Raw genomic sequence first — 19331 nt, 5'->3', positions numbered from 1 at the left:
AACGCCGCACCGGCAATTAGAGCAAAACCTTGACAGAGAGCTTTTTTTTTTTTTCCTTCTTGTTGCAAAGTAGGTCATTCTTTTTATTCCCCACTTTGCATTATTTTTTTTTTTTGCCTAATACTCCTCCTGCAAAGTGGCCAGGGAGAGATAAGGAAGCGTGCTGCGGAGCCTGGGAGGAGCTGTTGATTCGGAGCCTTTGCTTTCCCGTCGCCGGGCATTCCTGCTGACTTCTGACGGCGGCAGCGAGCGGGGTCTGAGGTTGCCCCTCTCCCCCTAGAGAGGGCCGAAATGGCCGGGGAGCTGGGGCATGGCTTGGGCACAGCCCGCTCGTACCCCCGCCACCTCCCAAGTCCCGCTCCCCCCGCGCCCCCTGGCCGCCTCTCCCGGGCCCCGCCGGCTACTTCCCCCCACCCGCTATCGCCCTCCCACCGCCTCTGTACCCGGGGCTTTGTGGCACTGCTGTCCACCCGGCCAAACCCCGCCTCTCCCCATTGCCGTGCCAAAGAAACACAGGGAAGGCACCTCTTGACCCGCAGAAGTGGTCTCCTCCTGGGACGGTGTATTTGCTTTTTAAGACGCATTTTTTGTTCAGAGAAGGGATTTACTGGGGAGGGAAAAGCCCCCTTATGTTGTACAAACTCTGTCCCAGCCAGAAGGGCCTGGCTGCATGGCCGTACCTGTGCCAGCAGAGTTTGGGTGGGGTAACCGGGGCTGTTTCCCCATCTCCCCCCAGTCTATTCTGCCTCCCTTTTAAAGACACGTTAATCCTTGCAAAATAGCAAAATACCAGCCAGCAGAGACCTCTGTGCCCGCACGGGGGGTGCATGTGTGGGCACAGCGAGTGGACTGAAGGTTGCTCCAGCTGTCTGTCTCCAGCGAGGAACCATGCTGCTTCTCCCACTGCCCTCACCACCCAGCTCACCCAGTTATCCCGCTGTGATGCTCAGTTCCCCCCGTACGACACATCCAGCCAGTTATTCGATCCAATTCAATCCCAACTGCAAATGTTAATAATTGCAAAGTATGGAAAAACATCGCGCTCTCTTGCTGAGCGCTTTCACACCGTACTTTATACGACAGGCATGACTAATGTTGAAAGGGTGAAGTTGTTTACTTTTAACCAAGATTAAATACAAAACTTTGAAAAGCTCCTCCCTTCCTTTGGATGAAACCCAGCATTTTTTCCCATTTGGAAATTGTCAAACAGTGGTTAAACAATCCTTTGGCAAACAAGTAGTGCCTGAGGGAATAAAGCATCAGATACATGGGGAGTGGAATAAAAGACATTTCTGATCCTGAGGTATTTTTCTTGTGTTGCACAATGAAGTGTAACATAAAGTCTTCAAGCCTTGTAAGGTTAGAGAAAAGGAACTTCCCATGATTATATACACCACATGATTTGATATTCCAGTCCTTCTGAAAACCTACCAAAACCCTGCCCCAAAACCAACCCTTTGCTTTCAAAATCTGGGAAACCAAGTACCTTAAGGAAAATACCACATAGAGAAAGACGATCAGCGAGACGTGGGGGCGTATGCACAAAATTACATCTCTGCTGTGTTTTAACGTTTTCCCTGTGAATTTCGAAGGACCCCATTGCCCAAGTGAAGGAGTGCGATTGCTTAAGGTTTGTTTCTTAATTCATTCCCCAGGTTACCAGTGTAAACTTTAATTAGGGCAACAAGCAGCAGATTGGCTGTGGGTGAGGCAGGCTTTTCCCAGCACATACCTGAGTCCCGTTGTGAAACACCAGCCCTTCAAAACACACGGCCTTTCTCTCGGTCCGGTGACACATGGAAAATAACCCAACACCGTCAATACTGCGTTTGGCTTGGAAATTCGCCAACGCGTTACACTAGATGCAGATGTAAGAACTCTAGGGCAAGAGCCCAGCGTTCAATTTGAAAAAAATTAAAGCATTTTATGATCATGAAATAACAGTAAGTAACTTTTCAGACACCAGGAGCCTGTGATCCAAAGCCGCAATCTATCTCTTTTGTTTCAACTAGAATAGGCTGGCCAACCTTTGCAGCCCAGAAAGGATGCAGCAGGGTTTTCAATGAGCTGCGAACCACAAGCTAGGTGCCTCCCAGGGTGGAGGGCCAAGGGGAAGAGCGGGAGAGGACAGCGGCTCCCCCAGGACCCCGCTGCTCCATTGTGGCAAGTCCGTGGGAGGGATGTGGGATTGGGTGCGAGTTCAGCCTGGACGTGCTGGGTTTAACCCTGCTGGCTTGCTTTCTCTCACTGCCAGGGATTCGGATTATGTGGCCACCGCTGCGTGATGTAACCTTCCAGCAAGGAGCTACCTTGAACATCGCTTGGCTCCAGAGCCAAAGCCTGGTCACTGCAACCTCGAAGCACAAGCGTGACCTGTGTGGTATCAATGCTTTTAACCTTTAACAGGCACAGGTACATGTTGTGGGGAAGTAAGATGCGGTTTGCAGCCCTTAATTTAAATGTGAAGCCTACCTTTGGATTAGTGTTTGTGTAGAAGTAAAAAGTGGTCTCCCAAATAATCATCCTCTTATCGACATAAATGGCAACAGTGGCACAAGAGTCAGGGATGGCACTGTGGGAGTGTCATGGTTTCGGCTGGGATAGAGTTAATTTTCTTGTTAGTAGCTGGTATAGTGCTATGTTTTCGAATTTAGTAGGAGAACTATACTGATACTACTCCGATGTTTTTAGTTGTTGCTGAGCAGTCAAGGACTTTCAGGTTCCTGTGTTCTATCAGGTGCACAAGAAGATGGGAGGAAGTATAGCCAGGACAGCTAACTCAGACTGATCAATGGGATATTCCATACCATATAATGTCATGCTCAGTGTATAAACTGAGGGACTTGGCTGGGAATGGGCGGTTGCTGCTTTGGAATGGGCTGGGCATCGATCAGTGGGTGGTGAGAAATTGTATTTGTGCATCACTTGTTTTGTGTTTTCTTTTATTATCATTGTTATTATTATTGTTATTATTATTTATTTCTGTTCTATTAAACTGTGTTTACCTCAACCTGCCAGGTTTTTTTTTATTCTCCTCCTCATCTTATCGTGCAGGGGGAATGAGTGAGCAGCTGCATGATGCTTGATTTCAGTTGGGGTTAAACCGTGACAGAGAGAGAGGGACATGATGGAAAGAATTAAGGACCAAATTGCGAACCAAATTGCACTGAATACAAACCTATTTTTGTAAGTTTTCAAGTATGTAAGAAGGAGATAGACCAAGATTAATTTGATTAATATTAATTAATGTGCAGGACAGACATTGAGCCACTCGTCTCCCTACCTTTCATGCTGAAAGACAGAGCAACAGGGACAAATATAAGGCAAATAAATCTGGTGGCTCCTGTTAACCAAAGGTGTCGCACCAGTCATGGCAGCTGGGGGGGAAAGCTCTGCGCTGCTTTCCCACCGAGCTGGCTGGGAGAGGTGAGCATGGGAGTACGAGGACAGATGTGGGGAGCTCCTTCTTTGGGTAACACACTTCTGTAACTAATTTTTCCAGAAATTTCTGCAGAGAGGAACAGTCTTCAGAGGATCAGCATTATTTTTCATTCTGTGACTTTACAGCTTCCTGAGGGAGGGAGCTGTAGTGCACGCTTACCAACCAGCATCACAGTCTCCGAATCAGGGAAAGGCAGAAAGATGCCACAGGGAAATGGACTTCAGATGCATCCTACTGGTTCTGCTCCAAGTGCTGGAGTAGGATGTCTGACGGGTCTTCAGGACTTCTTCAGCTAGAAGACCAAGCTCCTTGTTTTTCTGCATGGTTATCACAAGAAAAGAACCGATTTGCTGATTTGAACTTACCTTAGTCTCATCAATTTTGAAGCAAAAGTTTATCCATTGCCAAGGTTTTCATGGAAGAACTTAGTCACGTATACAACCTACCTGAGGGTTTGACCTTCCCAGCTTATTCAAAAAAGGGTTTGCAGGTTTTCTTTAAGTGGTTAATGCATGGAGTGGGGAGGCAGAAGATGTGGGTTGAAAAATTAGTGACTAAATATTGAATAGACTCAATGTCTGGAAGGACTGGAATTGCTGCTGGGTGCCCAGATAGCCCAAAATCTTTCTGCCTGGCAGTCTTGTGACTGAGCATTTACAGCCTTCCTGTGAAGCAAAGCTGTTGTGCAGCGTGAGCTGTACGTATACACTCAATTGCCATGGAGCGTACTGTACATGTGTGTGTCAGGCTGGCAAGCCAAAACTCAAGGCTGTGGAAATAATTCCTTCTCACACTGCAAAGAGATGAACCGCTTATCCTCTAGTTGACAGTGGCCTTTCTGCCAGTTCACCTCTTGGCACATACAAGACATTTCATTCACTCACAGCAGGACGGGAATCCACCTCATGGCAAAGTCTGGTTTCAGTGGGACTGTGCTGGTTAATACGAATAAGGGATTATGGCCTGGCTGTACCTGGGGGAAAGGCTCTGCTCTGAAATCAGACTGGTGGAGCTTGTTCAGCTTTGAGACCAGTTTAAGAAAATGAAGTTCAAACTGAAACACGGGAGTAAAGGATTTGCTATTTTTTTCTGGAAGTCGTGGTGAAACAGAAGATAATAAAGGCTTGTAGTGCCACAACTGAGTTAAGAACAGCTGGGAGAAGTCTGAACCCAAAAGCAGCATCTTCGGCTCTACCTTGACTAAGAAAAACAACTGCATTAATGTTGGACTGCAGTAATATTTTTTTGGCGAGACACAATCCCTATGGATCTGTACAAATATTTTAATTCCTGGCTGGTTTCACAGAGACTTTCTACCTCTTCCAGAAGCTCTTGATGAGCAGCAGGAAGGTGTATTGAACCATTGCCTCTCTCCTTAAAACTGGCAATCTGATCCCCCCCTCTGCTGACTTCAGCAGGAGATGGATTAGGCCTGGAGTTCATCCATGCTTTCAGGATTCTGCACAGTTTTCCAAATTCTTTGCTAATTGCTCCCTCCTGTCTTTTTCCTCAGAACTGCTCTTGCTCACCACCTTGGAGTTACAGTACTTACCACCACACACTTGCTCTTTCAAATTCTTCTTAGCTTGCTTTGATTCTTTGCAGCACTCTACTCTTGCACCTACCTTAAGCTCATTATGTTGTTATTATTAATGACACACATTAGTAAAAATATGGGAAATTTAAATGTGAAAGTTAAGTAAATAATAGAAAAAATATAAAAAAATCTTCGAAGTCAGGAGTATGTAGATCTGCCCTCACATACACAGCTCTGCTACCTACGATTTTCAAAGCAGTAAGCAAATATCAATATCAAGACAATGTGTAAGACTGAATGTAGCTGCTTGACTTTAAAAAATCAGCTCAGAAGATTTTCTTCCGGGTTGTTTGTCGCATATGTGCTCAGATCTTTCTCATTCTCTTCTCTTATACAGACCTACATATGAGAAGGGACTACAAGGACCGTTGACTCTAACCTCCTGAACAAATCCAGGACATAGAATTTCCTCTTAGTGCATCTGGCCAGGTACCTTACTGTCATGTTTTAAAAAGACATTGATCTTGACTTAAAAAGAAACCAGATCAGGCTCATGTCTTCATTGCATCTTTCAGTGTTTTGACTGCTATTGCTCTAACTGCAGCAGTCAGCAGGCACTAGATGTCAATGAGGCACTAGGAGTGTTCTGCAGTGCACTCACTCCTGTCCGAACAGATGCTAAATTCCTGGTAACAATAAAAAAAAAAAAGCCCTACTGAGTTAAATCATGCATTTAAAAACAATTTACTTTGCTGTTTTAAACTCGTTAGTCTAAGTATAGTCATACAGTTAAAAAAAATAATAATTCCAGAAAACATTTTTCCTTTTAGCTAGATTATTACCTTTCTATGTTGTCAGTGAAAACGGGCTGCTTCACGGACTGATCTTCCTTTTTTGTGGCTGTCAGCTCCTCTCCCTGATATTCCTACAAATGTGGTTCTGATTTCATTGTAAGCACCACAGGAGAGCATCGAAACACAAGCAAACTTCTCAAAACCAATTTCGCCAAAGCAAAATCAGGTGAAGGGTTCTGTTGCTTTTGCAAAGTCAGAGCTTTGTCTGTGAAAACTTGGAAGGTGTATTTGGCCTCCGTTGTTAGGGCAGGCTACGCGCAGACGCGGCTGCTAGCAGAGGCTGTGCTATTCCACTTGCACGGAGCATTGCAGGAGGGAAGGAAGTAGGGGAAGAGAAAGTGTTAAAAAGGTAAATATTGACTCAAAGAAAGGAGACATAAAGGAGAATGTGGGAGAACTGTAAATGAGCCAGAGAGGATGGAGAGAAATTCTTCAGCAACTGTAATTAGGTTAGATTTCAGAAGTAATTGCAGTGTTCCAGGATCAGCAGATACTGTAGGCAATATTTGCCCTCAGCTGCGTGTGCAGAGGAGACGGCAAGTTGTTTCAGCCCGCAGGGCCTGATCCTGATGCGGTTGCACCGATTGCGCAGAGAAGTGAGCCCAGCATGGCAGCCATGTCCTCCCTCTCCCTGCCACTGGAAGTGGGAGCAGCGTCCGGCCGGGAGGTTGGCAGGGAGTGCGAGTGGTGGGCACAGAGCCACGAACACAGCAGCGAGTATGGATGCAAACGCAGCGCCTGAGTGGAAGAATATGTATTTAATGGAACTGCTGGTGCAAATTTGTATTAGCAATTTAATACTGGATAAAAGGTGTTTAAAGTATCACCGGTGCCTGGCTGCTGCTGCCTCCTTTGCAGAGGGCATGGGGGAGGCTGGGCTGGTACCTACCTCCTCGCCATAGGTTGGAGCAGTAATGGGGATGAAGGAACTGCAGGCCTTTTTACAAGGGAGTGTAGTGATAGGACAAGGGGCAATGGATTTAAACTGAAAGAGGGCAGATTTAGGTTAGATATAAGAAAGAAATTCTTTACATTGAGGGTGGTGAGGTACTGGAACGGGTTGCCCAGAGAAGTTGTGGATGCCCCATCCCTGGAAGTGTTCAAGGCCAGGCTGGATGAGGCTTTGGGCAACCTGGTGTAGTGGAGGGTTTCCCTGCCCATGGCAGGGGGTTTGGAACTAGATGATCTTTAAGGTCCCTTCCAACCCTAACCATTCTATGATTCTATGATTCTATGTACTTCTCCTGTATAAAACTAGATTATATAGGCTTTCTGCAAGGAAAATAGATTTCACCTTTAAGTCTTCTGCCGAGGTTTTACATTAGCAGTTCGTGCACCATCAGAAAATCGATTACCATTGGTGTTACATGCAGATGAACAGTGCAGAGTAACGGAGAATTCATTTTACACAATGCTTTTAATAAAACGCTAAATACAGCAAAATATTTTCCAAAGGGCTATTTATAGGCTCTGTGTGGGAAGTATGTCTCCAAGGGGAAGTCCGCACCTTTGTGATTCGGACAAGGAGTGAGTCTCAGCCTTCTTAATGCCAACATTGGTCAAGCACATATTTCTGCCAGGATGGATTAAAGACTACAGCAGTCCAGTGTCTGTATTGCGATGGCTGTAACTTCACATGGAAAAACACTTTTTCGTTTAAAAACAAGTTTCATAGGCTGCGTTGTTGCAGTGTCAGTTGTTTCAAGACCCTAAAATAACTGAATTACTCTCTCATTCTTGATACTCTTATCATCTTTTCCTGTTCTTAATGCCAAAGCAGTTTGCTGATTAGATTTGCCGTGTGTATGTCAGTAAATCATTGACATCAGCAGCTTCAAACAGACGTGTCTGCAATAACAGCCCTATTCCTACCTGAGTTTGTGAATGTAGCTGGAGCAAAGAAAGGGACTTTAATAGTTTTATCAGGAAGCAATTATGAAAATAAGAACAGCAATACAGGGCCAAACCAAAGCATGCCGCCTCTAACTGCGGCCAGAAAGACAAGCCTGAGGATGTGAATAAGAATAGCACAAACATGTAATTCCCTGGAGTGCTCTCTCAGCCATCAATAGTTCATGCTCAGGAGCTCTCCTTACGCCCATGTAACCACCATGGGCAACGTCTTCCTGCAGGGAACTCCATAGCTTAACTCTACACTTTGTGTAGAGCCATCTGGTTTTGCTCATTTCGAACCTGCTAGCTTTTTTTGGCACCTCTTCATTCTTGCATTGACAGGGAAGGAGAATAATCAATCCCTTTCCACCCTCTTTATACTACTCATGGTTTTATAGAGATGTGCCATATCTCCTCTCAGCCATGACTTTTCCAACCTGAACAGCCTAAGCCTGCTTCTTCGTTCCTCCTACGGAAACTGCTCCACAGTTTTGATCATCCTTGCGGCTCTTCTCTGAATGTTTTCTGGGTTCAAGATATATTTCGTTTAAGATGAGGACCAGGACTGCATGTAGTATTCAATAGGCAATCCAAATGGGCACACATAAATGCTCCTTTCTAGGAGCAGGATGGTGTTCTTGCCTTTCCTTTCCTTCCCTTCCCTAATAATTGCTAACATGGTGCAATGGTTCTTGCGTCTTTAAGATCTTCTCAGATTCATACTACATTTCAATTACACGAGCTCAAGAACAGTTTTTTCCATCTACCTTGTTTTTTAAAGCCTTGCTGAATCCGACCCAAAATAACAGAAATTTGTCTTATCTACAGATATAGCTCTATTGAAAGGAAAGAATGGCTAGAATATTGCTAAGGAGAAAATGTATTCTTATTCATTGTAATTTCCAAGATTTCTGGAGGGGCTATATTTAAGTTATATGCACAAAAAATAGCCATGCTGAAGGGGGAAGAGGGATCAATCACAGAAAACTTGAACAGCAAAAGGAAATGTTTCAAACTTGTGAAAATAAATGTATGATAGGATAGAATGGATAATATGAAAAATTGCAGTTTCCCTGCAATAGAATGTACTCCCTTCTTTTAAGTATTTTTGTTAGAGCTTCAACCCATGAAATCATGAAAATAACTAAAATAACAGATGAATCCTTCTGCCAGTTGCTATTGCAATCTATTACTTGCAGGAAAGAAGCATGTTTATTTAAAAATATCCTCCTTGCCCTTAAAGATGTAGTCAGATGTTTGTATTACTTGAAAACTGTTGTAAATATCATAATTGCCCGGTTCTTTTTTCATGTCACAATCCTTGCTAGGTCTATTATTTTATGTCTTACAAATTTAGTCTAATCTGGGCTGCTGCTATTGAGTAAGACTGATATGACACTATAGAAAACCAGCAGCGATAATCTAAGCTTCAGCTGGACATTTCCTCCTTCAAGGGTAGCCAGTATGTATTTCCCACTTGGCTCCACCAAGCAAACCACCGAAGCCCCCCACTGATGTCCATCCTCAGGTTTTCCACTGGTTCCTCCTGCAGCAGTGGCCCGTACTCCTTGCTGCCAGCCCTGGATTGGTCTGACAACCTCAAGCTAAGTGCCACGAGGTACAGATATTGAACGTGTGCCTTAAAATGTCTCTCCAAAGTTGTGCCTAAGTATCTCCAGCTGCTTTATGAAAGCGAATGAAATGATCTGAAAGCTTCATTTCATTTCAAAGAATCTCTGCCCTAGCTCTGCTTGCCACAATCGGCAGTAGCATTCAGCTTTCAAAAGCTGATGGCAGGGCTGTACTGGCAGGAGTGTGCTGGCCTGTTCACTACTTCTGAGAAGAGCAAACAGCTCTGGTCTGCGTGACACAAACAGAACTTCGTGTTTTCAAAACCTTTGATCTGCAAATTTCCTACCCCTACCACTCTGTCTTGCATTAGATATTTGGAAGTCTTCTGTGGAGATGCAGACATGTCTTTGGGGCAAGATGAGCTTTTGACTTTTCCCTTTCTTTGATTATTTATTTTTAGAAAGATAGAAGGCAAAGATCTTTTCTGTGAGCATGCCTGCCCCAGGCAGCCACTATTCACAGTGGAAGCTGAGTAACAGCTTGCTATTCAAACAGAAATCTGAGTGTGTTGTACAATTGCAATGATACGAGATGGACATGGAAAGATGACATGGAGTCATTCCTTCCTGCCTGGTAGAGAAGGAAGCTTTTGGAAAGTCAGGTAGAGAGAATCGTATTGACAGTATATTGTCGAGGCAAGAAGTGAGGTTGAAGAGGCCATCAGCAGACGTGTGAGGCATTGAGAGAAGGATAGGACAAGAAGCTGGGATGAGATGTGTAGAGGGCTGGTGGAAGGTTTGCACTAAGACTTGCAGGGATTTGGTGTGACTTAGTGACCCTGGGGACTTGAGCGTAAGTCTGAAGTTCAGTGAACTGCCTTATTGCCTCTGGCAAGTCATTTCACCTCCTCACGTCTCAGATTTTCCCCCATCTCTTCCTGCTCACCAAGTCATCATCAACAATGAAATGTCAAGAGATGGAAAAAGAAAGATAAATTGTGCTGGGACTTAAAGATGAGGGTGTAGAGCCTGAGTCTGAGAAAAAAGACGAGATGATTCTGTGTGGTTTAGAGGAAAGGGATGAGACGACGTTAGCTCCTTTCAGCTAGATCTTGAGCAGAAGATCTGACATTGTTATGTTCTCAGCTCTAAATGTAGAGAGAGCGACACTGGAGATGAGGTACAGAACGTGCAGCACGCAGCCAGCACGACAAACTCGTTGCCAGGTAGAGATAAATGTAGGACAGCTGAATTACATAAAGTCCATCTCTCTTGGTCTTTGGCTGCTAAGAACGGACGGTGCCTTCAGAAACCCCTGGTATGTGATGGGGCAAAGCACAATGAGCTAAACTGCTCCTTTAATAGTACTCAGGAAGCAACACATGCCAGTGCTAGCTTGTGGTTTTGTTTTGTTTTAATAAACAAAATCAGCTAGGCTATGTCCTCGTGGATGAACTCAAGTTTGTTTTCAGTTCTCATGTACGTGACGATGCACCTTATCACGCACTGGTGGATTAGTTTGTTTACATAATCTTGGCTTCTAAGGCTGAGCATCGTATCAACACAGCACAGTGAGGAAGTGCTGCAGTCTGAGCCTTGCACCCTGACCACATTCTCCATTCAAATGGTCCCACAAACTAGCACTCCAGTCCTGACTGCTGCACCTGTGTCCCGTCCGATGTCAACATCAAAACTCAAGTTTTAAGCAATTTTAGGGACTTTCAGACAATGACTCCAATCCATTTGAAAATCAAAAGCTGTTTATGGAGACATAGCCACAGCGTATCTCCTTTCAGAGAAGCAGTATCCACTATTTAAAAAAAAAATTCTAAAAAGTCAGAAAAAAGACTTCTGTGCAACCTCAGGAACTCACTTGTTTGTCAAGTACTAGTCAGGCTTCCAGATGCTAAGGTACAGTCCCTCTCCAAGCCAAGGAGGGCTAGTGTAACCTAAGTTCCTAGCTGATGTTACAAAAGAAATGCAATGACCTGTATACATCTTAAAGCACCGAGCTCTCCTAAAGTAGCAATTTCTTTCACAGAACAAAGAGCCATGGGCTGGTGTGGGGGAGATCCGAGATTCCCGAACATTCCAAATGCATCCAGCATAGATTAATTATTTATAACTCTGTAGGTCTTAACTGAAATGATGAATAAGTCCAGCTCCCCATTCAACTCATGCAAGTTTGGGTGTCTACATGTCATCTGGGTGTTTAAGCTTCTGCAATAGCCACTGGAGATCTAAAGACTATAGTCAGCGGAGCCAGGGATAGTTCAGCTAAGCAAATGATGGAGTTTACCTTATAGTGTTATGAGTTATCTCTCTCAACTCCCTTCCCTGTTGACTAAATTTCTATTGACTCTAATAGAAGCTTAGACACCTAGCTCACATACAGATATCTATATTGCATTCACTTAAATTTAGGCATCTGTATCAGCAGCTAAATCTCTCTCTATAAGGCTTATTAGGTCAGACTCATCTGGGCAGGTGTGTGGCCTTCTGTTCCGTGTGCATTACTTCAGTGCAGAACTTCTCGTATCATCAGGACTGAGCATTGAAGTGACAGGTCTCAAAACAGAATAAATTGCTCCAGAATATGCTTTATATAGATTAAATGTATTTGAACTTTCAAATACCTGAGAACTAAAATTAAATGTCTGAAAGAATACCTGAATGCACCATCCAAAGAATACGATCCTGAAATAGACTGCTTTAAATAGTGGGACCGATTGCCACCAACGCTTACAATGGAGGCTGAATTAGGCCAGAGTCAAGGGCGATCTATCCTCACACCCTGTTTTCAATGCAGACATTCAAGAGACAGTCCAAAAAGGAGAGATCTTTCCCCTTCTGTGCCATCGCAACTTCAGCAATCAACAACTGTTTGGGTGCTTTGTGCACTGGAGAATGCATCCAGGCAACTTTGTGTGGTGCCCCTACGGGCTCTCTCCTCCACAAAGCCATTCAAGACTTTTTTGAATCTGTTCGTACCTTGGACCCCCTCGACATGCATTTCTTCAGGATGAGAAATTCAGGACCTACTGCTGTGACAGTAAGCTCCACAATTTAAATATACTCTGTGTGAAATCTGCATTCCCTTCGTTTGTTTCACATGTGTTTCTCAGAGATGCCCCATTGTTCCAGCATCTGGAGAAACAGCGAACACCTTCTCCATCCCATTTCAGATTTTATAGACGTCTATTGTAGTCTGTCTCTACCAAAACAAATGTTGCTTCTAATGAGTTGCAAATGTTTGAAGGGGCATTAGTTTCTATGAGAATCAGCTCCAGGAACCTGAGTGAGAGCTCACTGTAGGAAGACATCCCTAATGAATAAAATATCTAGGGAAAAAAATTGCCTTCAGTGATCTAATTCTGGATTTTACCCCAACAAAGTCCTTTGATTTGGTCAGACATTCGCAGTACATGTGATGTCAGTTCCTGTGAAACACCAAAATGGAAGATGACTAGAGTCTCTTTCTCCTTTTGTTTTAATTCTCACATGAGATCTAAGGTATGAAAACCTTACCCATTCACAAAACTCCTTCAAGCTGAATGTATTACCAGTGATATCTTCAGTTTTCATTTGTAAGGAATGAGGAAATGAAAAATATTTGTAAATGGATATTGCAAATCCCTAGTTTAGATAAAGCTTGTGTCTATGTAATTCACGTTAACTTGAAGCCTTAATAAGTTTCACTCAGCGCAGGATATTACGCTTGACAGCAAGTTTTAATGCAGTCATAATAAAATGCACAACCTTAATCATCATTAACTTACAATTCTAGATAGAGGAGGCATATGTCTTTCGTATGCTGAGGAAGGTCTATTTTTTTAGGTCATTTTGGTAGGTAAATGTGCTACTCAGTGATAAAATAAGGAGGAGTATTCTATTTCTGCTGTTTTATTGTTCACACATTACTTAATACAACCTGAAGAAACTAACTAGAAGAATTTCAGGTGAATTTTACGGTAAATACGTCTAATGTATTTAATAGATTGACTGAGCAGTACATACAAGAGATAATTTCAACAGTCAACAGGATTATAGACTGAAAAATTGAATGCAGATTACTGAGAGGGAGATTGGAAACTGATAGATTAGCATGAGAAATTATTACAAAAAAAAACCCAGAATAAATTACAAATGACTCAACTTACTGTAGAATACAGATTCTTCATCATGTCTGAAGAAAAACTCAGGATCTCAAATTTTTGATGCTGGTGTAAAAGCCCTTTTTTTCCCACATGACTCCTGGCTCTTTGCATATGTTCCGTCTGTCAGTGAATCACAGCTTTTTACTGAACCCTTTCTTTTGGGATTTACTAGATTATCCGATAAATCTTGAGTGGGATGGGGAAATGAACGATTTTAAAGAAATTAGCTTACTGAAGCATTTGCCTTTCTTACAGTTTTTCAAAGCATGACCTGGTCTGGAAAAAGATCCTGGTTCAAATCTCATATATACAATTAAAATGCTTAATTGTGCAGAGCGTTAGTCAGTTAGTCAGGGACTCTGCCTGCTCTTGGGACTGCAGCCGACAGGCAGCTTTAGTCAGAAAGCCAGAGAGCCACTCTTGTACAGCCCTGAGCGGAGGCAGGGGTCCCTCCTTCCTGTCCCCAGTATGGGGGGCTCTGCTGTGCCTGGTGACAGCAGGACAAAGGAGCCCAAGTACTCTACCCACACCTGGCTTGTCAGGAGACAGCTTAGGGCACAGGTACCTGTCCAGGAAATACCCTGCTTTTGAGCCATACCAGGATGAAGGCAGAAAACAGTAAATGCAAAGGAGATTTAGTAATCAGACCGGTCTTTGGTTTTGCTCTAGCTTGAACCCATAGGCCTACCAGCCTGCAGTGCCTATCGAATACTGCCGATCTGATTTGCTTCCTGAATCCGTCCTTGAGCAGAACACTGCTGATGGTAGCGCCGTTGGCATTTCCAGTGACAGCAATGCTTGTGCCTGTCACAAAACATTGGGACAACCCAAACTTGGCTGTCTAGAACTGTTGGTTGTTTTTTTCCTGGGAGAAAAAGAGGAAGGGGCTTTCAATGGTTTGTTTTGAATGTGTCAGTGACACTACTGGGAACAAGGTGATGTCTAAAGAGGAAAGAGATCACAAGCGCCACGTTTATCATCCCACTTCAAGCCTACTCTAAATACTGTCCAGGTAACGTCTGTATCAATAGTGATAAAGCAAGACAACTGTGCAAACACACTCGCGCCCCCTAATAACTCCCACTTTCACCCGCAAGTCCGGAAAAGTGAAAAAATACCAATTGAAAAACCCTACTGGTGTAAATATTGTCTGTAAATATTTTGTCAGTTTATTTTGTTTTACTTGTGGAGTATAATTAGAAGGAGCAAGGGCAGCAGAATGAGGAGGGAGGAAGAGGGGTAGTGTACCTGCAGTTTTCAAAAGAAATATCAAGAACTTTTCCATAAGGCAGTTTTAAGCTGAAAGAGCCTTGGCAAATCTGCAACGTGATTTTCCAAATGGTGTGCAAAATGTCATCCAATTTTAAAAACTATAGTATTGCTTTAATCTCCAAAAAGAAAATAATAATGTTTGTCTTTTCTAGGGTTGATCCAATCTTGTACTCCCTTCCAGACTAAGCTCCTACTGATTGTAGCGATCTGGGCCCAGTAATACACATTTGACTTATGAATTTATTTACAGCTTGGATCTGCCATTGCCGTTAGGTTTCTAGGATACACATTTTGCACGAGTACAGCACATACATAACACTACTTGTAGACACACTTTCATTGAATATGATAATGTAAGGATCGTTATCCTACCTAAAGGAATGCATTTGAATTGCATACGTCTCACGCTACCCTCCAAACACCAGATAAATACCTTCCAAAAATAGCATCACTCATTTTTCACAGCAGGTGTCATTCATCAGGTACGAGGCTGCATCTAAACGTGTTAGTAATAATAATTCAGTTTGGTATGTGACTCCAGCTCATTACCAGCAGCCCCAGGCACTGGAGGCTAGCAGAGTCACTAGAGCAGCGCGGAAATATTTAATCCTATAGCAAATATTTAGTCCTACGACATGAATATTACACAAATATTGATCCTATAAGTTAAAAAGACTCTGAAGACCCTGGCTCTTCTCCTTCAGCTGTCCGACCTGTCCCGCTGTTTCCTCGCCCCTGTGATGCTGTGTGCTGAGCCAGGCCAGCTCCGGGCTGCCCATGGCACCTGGGCTGGGAGCCAGCAGCGGGCACGGGAGGGGGAGCTGCAGGAGCGGATCCCGGCCCCTCCATGGCCGGGATGGTGGCTCAGGGGGCATCGTCTTCAGGCCTTGTGAAGAAAGGGATGCTGCAGGGGCAGGGCAGCTCCTATCGCTACCAGCCCTGCTGCAGCACCTGCTCCCTGGTGGCAGCACCAGAGCTATTCTGGAGATGGGGATGGTGCCCTCTCGCTGCCCCTCGTGCTTTTGCCACCCTGCTGTGCTGCCGTAGAACACATGGCGGTGCCGTGGCCGTCTGCATGGCAGAGCATGGCCCTGGGGGCTTCTGTGAGTTGCCCTTCAGAGGGGGATCCCTGTGGAAGGCCTTTTCCGGCATCCCTTCCCCATGGCGCTTCTGCCACAGCCAGCAGGTCTACGGATGAGAAATGCCACCGCGCGAAGGCTAATTAAGAGTCTGCAGGGAATCTCGTTGCGTGTTTCTGCTTAATTTGTAATATTCACACTCGGCCTGACAGAAAGCCACCGAGGGGACGGGAGCGTTTCCAGCGACTTTTAATGGGCTGTTTGCACTGGGACACGGATAATGACAGGCCGGTCTGCACAGGCAGCGACAGGGCTCTCTTCAGGCCCCACCAGACACCAGAGCCTGTTGACCTTAATTAAATTTCATGGCACACTTGGCTCAGTCCTGCGGTAATTGCTCAGCCTTACACACGTTGGCTAAACGGAAAGGCTCTCCCAGGCGGCAGTTTGCGGAGCGCACAGGGTATGATGAGACCCTTCGGTCCGTGCCCTGCGCCTCCAGCCTCCGCTGCTCTCGCTCTTCTCCGCAGCCTAGTTTCATCCTCTACCCCTCCTGCTCTACAGTCCCTTTGAGATTCAACGCTGTCCTACACAACATTCTTGTCTCTAAACTGGATAGACATGAATATGAGAGATGGACCACTTGGTGGATAAGGAATTGGCTGGATGGTCACACTCAAAGAGTTGTGCTCAACGGCTCAGTGTCCAAGTGGAGACCAGTGATGAGTGGTGTTCCTCAGGGGTCAGTATTGGGGCCGGTGCTGTTTAATATCTTTATTGGCGACATGGATAGTGGGATCGAGTGCACCCTCAGCAAGTTTGCTGACGGCACTAAGCTGCGTGGCGTTGTGGACACACTGGAGGGAAGGGATGCCATCCAGAGGGACCTTGACAGGCTGGAGAGGTGGGCCTGTGAGAACCTCATGAAGTTCAACAAGGCCAAGTGCAAGGTCCTGCACATGGAATGGGGTAATCTCAAGCCCAAATACAGGCTGGGCGGAGAATTAATTGAGAGCAGCCCTGAGGAGATGGCCTTGAGGGTGTTGGTTGATGAGAAGCTCAACAAGGCCTGGCAATGTACGCTTGCAGCCCAGAAAGCCAACTGTATCCTGGGCTGCATCCAAAGAAGCGTGGCCAGCAGGTTGAGGGAGGTGATTCTGCCCCTCTACTCTGCTCTCGTAAGACTCCGCCAGGAGTACTGTGTTAAGCTCTGGGGTCCCCAGCACAAGAAGGACATGGAGCTGTTGGAGCAGGTCCGGAGGAGGGTCCTGAAGATGATCTGAAGGCTGGAGCACCTCTTCTATGAAGACAGGCTGAGAGAGTTGGGGTTGTTCAGCATGGAGAAGAGAAGGCTCCAGGGAGACCCTTTAGCAGCCTTCTAGTATTTAAAGGGGCCTACAAGAAAGCTGGAGAGGGACTTTTTGCAAGGGCGTGTAGTGATAGGACAAGGGGTAATGGCTTTAAACTGGAAGGGGGAGATTTAGATTGTACCTAAGGAAGAAATTCTTCACTCTGAGAGTGGTGAAGCACTGGAACAGGCTGCCCAGAGAAGTTGTGGAAGTATTCAAGGCCAGGTTGGATAAGGCTTTGAGCAACCTGATGCATTGGAAGATGTCCCTGCCCATGGCAGAGGGCTTGGAACCTGATGAGCTTTAAGGTCCCTTCCAACCCAAACCATTCTATGATTCTATGAGTTGGCCAGGGCAAGATTCCCATTGCTCGGGCTATAGGGTATCCCAAAGAAGCCTTTGCCCTTGTACAAGCTTACAGACCACAGACCTAGAGAAGAAACTTTCTCAGCAAGTCACAAGTTTTTATCCTACCCTGGAGTCTTGGGTGATACAAAGAAGATCTCACCATCTCTTCTGGAAACAGAGAAAATCCCCCAACAATCCTCAGAGGGTCAGAAAAGGAGTGCTCAGGCTTTGATCATCTCCTTGAGGGGAGGAAAAAAGTAGAGAACCAGGCAGAAAAGCATGTGCAATGCTGAAGAGACAAGACGAGGATGAGAAAAGGGAAAGGAGAGACTGTGGTGAGGAGAGAATAAGGAGAGGTGAAGAGTGGAAGGGATGGAAAGCAGAGAACAAAGGGGAGAAGCCCTGAGCATTTGAAAGAGCAGGTAAATGAGGGAGCGAGAGTAGATGGGAAAGCGAAGAGGAGCAGTACCTTAAGAGAGACATATAACAAAGGGAAGAAAAAGGAAGTTTTAGCAATGTATTTAATAGGAAAGAAATGGGGAAAAAGGAGCTAAAGAAAGCCGCAATCAGAAAGAGGAGACTTCCTTGCAGAGAAAGAGAGATGAGAGCAGGCTGATTCTGAAGGGGGAAAAGTACTGGAATCTGAAGAAACACAATACATTACAAGCTTGGCACACAAAAGCAGAGGCATAAACTATAATAGAGAGCAAAAGAAAATGAAGTGGAAAAAGGAAGCAGGTGGGACAAAAGGAAACAGGGCATGTAATATAGTTTTAAAACATTATTAACTGTAGAAGTTGGATTAAAAAAACTTATTACTGAGTTCATTTCTCTCTTTAGGACTGTACAGTATGAAATGAAACATATGTACAGTCTGGCATTGCTGTTAATATCCCTTCCTTCAAATCCGCTTTTAATGGGTGCAGATAATAAAGCTGGTAACCGTTTAAGAGCAAATGCCATTACGAACGATGACCTGTAATCCACTGTAAACTCTTACCCTCTGCTTACACAAACAGTCCTGGGTGCTCAAACATGAAGAGACTTCTATTTTCTTTCTTTTCATGTGGAGATCCTCATTCTTCTGGCCGAATTTCACTTCCCAAAGGACAAACGGTTAAAACACTGGGCTGCAGGTCTATCCAAAAGGCAAAAGGTTTTATTCAATATCTCCACTATTAGGAGATGTAGTAGTCTATTCTGTTTACTACCACTGAATGGCATGTGGAGGTTTACTGAACAATTTGGCAGAGGGTAATTTCTCTTTCAAGTGATAAGGTGTTCTGGAAGAGTTGGTTGTTCCCAGCAGAGCCACTAGCCAGCTTCCTGGAAGGCTCCTCACTCCTCCCTTGTATGCACAGTGCAGGAGGCAGTACCCTGTACTGTACAGGAGAAGGAATAAGCCAGGCACTTCAAACTACCCACTGCTGTCTTATCTGGCATGAATCTGGGCACGACACATACAGAAGGTAAGCCTTACTCACATGCACACACATTTAAAAGAGGTGGGCAACGACAAGTGATAGTGATGGTCCTGGTAAGCAGAGACTGCAGAGCCTTTGCTCCTATGGGGAGAAAGTTGCCAGCTCCAAAAGAAGAAGTCAAGGCCGTGTTCTGAACAGCATCCTGCCCTGGCCCACAGAAAATGTCCCGGAAAAACAGCCTGGGTCATCCCTGCTGAGTGTGGTGCTGGGCCATGGGGCTGGAGGTCAGCTGCACAACTCAGCTCTCCAAACTGGTGCTAATGCATAGGAAATACAGTGCAAACTGTAGAATGCCTTTACACTGGTCGTGTGGTTTTCAACCACTCCGCTCAAGCTCACCAAACT

Source organism: Tauraco erythrolophus, chromosome 1 (assembly GCF_009769465.1).
Source record: "Tauraco erythrolophus isolate bTauEry1 chromosome 1, bTauEry1.pri, whole genome shotgun sequence".
NCBI classification, from domain to species: Eukaryota; Metazoa; Chordata; class Aves; order Musophagiformes; family Musophagidae; genus Tauraco; species Tauraco erythrolophus.
Note: the sequence above shows the minus strand (reverse complement) of the source record.